We start from the raw sequence: 2,500 nt of genomic DNA, 5'->3' as shown, positions 1-2,500 counted from the left end.
ACGTGGATATTAAAAACCCAATTGAAAAATTTGGTTGAGTTCATCCCGCCGTTTACCCGAATTTTAAAAAAATTGTGAAAAATAAAAAAAAAATAGATGAGCTGAAGTTTGATGGGTTGCCGATCAGACCGCCTCGACTTAGCGGCATTCCCGCGTAGAGTGATCGAGAGTTTTCCAGTCTCAAGCTCGCCCAGTGTAAAGACGCGGCATTGCCGTAGAGGCTAAGCTGCTAAGTAGAGACGGTGTTTGTACAACTATATTTCACTTTATATTCTTAACCAATGTATGTGTTGTAGAAAGCAGATTTTTCTCATCCCGCCGTTTACCTGAAACGAATAAAAATTTATTTTGTACAAAATTAAAAACATTAGTGTTTCCAATAAACTACATTTCACGTTTTCTAATTTAAACTTAAACGAATGACTGGTATCAAAATATAGGATCTATGTGAAAATAAAAACACGGTGTAAGAGTTTTCAAACCTCGGTAATGCCGTCTAAGACCAACTAGTCGACCGAAGGGACAGTAGTTTTCCGGTCGATAAGACATATCAGCCCGGTATCGCCAAAGTTAATTACGATCGGTCATAATAAACTAAATTTAAAATAAATAAATAACCCAAACGTGTGTATACATCATGTGGTACGTATTCAGTTCTATTCTAACTGGAATATATATTTTAAGAATCAATGAACTTAAGTTTTAAAACCAAACCGAAATCGCGCGAGTCGTCGTTGTAAAACTAGATTTAACAAACGGCTGCGTAATATTAGACTTAAAAATATTATATAATATCCTCTATTGATTAAATAGTGAAAAATAAGCTTCAATGTAGCTTAATCTAGTACAAAATCTAAAAGTTGTGATAAATTAAATTGAAATTAAACACGATAGACTTAAATCTAGAGTTAAGGAATAAAACCGACCCGCGAACCAGCTACTAAATGGTTCGATAAGACTTATCTCAAATACAATCGTTTTCTATCAGTGTTATGCCTTCAATCGATACTTTTTGATGAAATAAATACTTAAATGATTTAATGAATGCATATATACATGTAATTAATGAGTGAAAGTATGTATAAAGTATTAGATAAATTAATAATAAACCGACCCAGCTACTAAATGGTTCGATAAGACTTATCTCAAATACAATCGTTTTCTGTAATTGTTATGCCTTAAATTGATAATTTTTAGTTAAACAAATACTTAACTAATGAAATAAATACATAGATAAATGTATTTAATGAATTAAAGTATGTATAAAGTATTATATAAATTAATAATAAACCGAATCCGACCAAATTTAAATCTAAAACCACGATCGGCGGCGTAATGAAGTGTATCGTAAACCCGTTTTTTTTATAATTTAAAATGTAATGACAGAACTCCCAAAACAACAATACACATACATATTAGTACTATGGTGAATTGTAGTTGTATTAGGACCGTAATTATAGTTAATTAAGGAACCATTCATTGTCTTCGCTCTGTTATGTACGTCGTCGTTTAATCGACACGGCATATTTGGCTTGAATCTAGAAAAATTCAAACTCTAACCCTAAGGTAGACAGGCAGGGTAAATAAATGTGGGTGATCTCTCATAAAATTGTCTTCTAGGAATTATTTTTATATAGACTATCTTTTCTGTAGAGTTTAAGTGGACAAGCGCGGACGAAATAGAGCGCAAAATTTAAAATGAATTAAAAATTTTCATCAGACCGGAAGTAGGCATAACCTAGGCGCCATGTTTCCGTCGTACAAGTTTTCACCGTTGCAGTCACCGTTTCAATCGCTCTTCGTGTGGACGTGTATTATTTCTAGTCATGTGTTGTGTAGATGATTCGCTTAAGGTAGGTGTTCGGACTTATTTCTTTAATATTAATTAAACCGTATTTGCCTTGTCGGCCTTAAAATAAAGCTATTTTTTTTTCATCGCAATCGAAGTGTTAGATCTAGAATCTAGTTCCCGCCTCCGCTTCGCTAATTCGACTTAATGTAACTATGACACAACTATTAAATCTAGAGTCTCTATTTTAATTAAATAATTAGGAATTCTATCTCTAGATGATATCTAATCTATTCCCACACGTGTGTGCAAGTAGGATTTAACGTCAGAACAGGTGTGGTGGTCTAGGCGTCGCTATTTTTGACGGTAGGAATTTTTTTTTTAAATTCGTAAAATTTTATATAGACTTTATATAGCAATTTACTAAGACCGACCCTAACGCCCAGTAAATATTTAATTACCACATTGTTATGGACACGGTGTATTAGGTAGGGCCGAGGGCTATCCATAGGTACCAATTTTTAAATTTTGTGACAATTAGGAGCCGAGTTATAAAATAAATTTAAAATACTGGTTCTGGTCTTAGACTTTATATAGCAATTTACTAAGACCGACCTTAATACCCATTAATTATTTAATTAGCGCATAGTTATGGACATCCTGTATTAGGTTGGGCCCAGGGCTATCCGTAGGTACCAAGTTTATAATTTT

Source organism: Physella acuta, unplaced genomic scaffold (assembly GCF_028476545.2).
Source record: "Physella acuta isolate Inbredline_101_S28 unplaced genomic scaffold, ASM2847654v3 ptg001032l, whole genome shotgun sequence".
Taxonomy (NCBI): domain Eukaryota; kingdom Metazoa; phylum Mollusca; class Gastropoda; family Physidae; genus Physella; species Physella acuta.
This window is presented reverse-complemented; position numbering follows the sequence as displayed.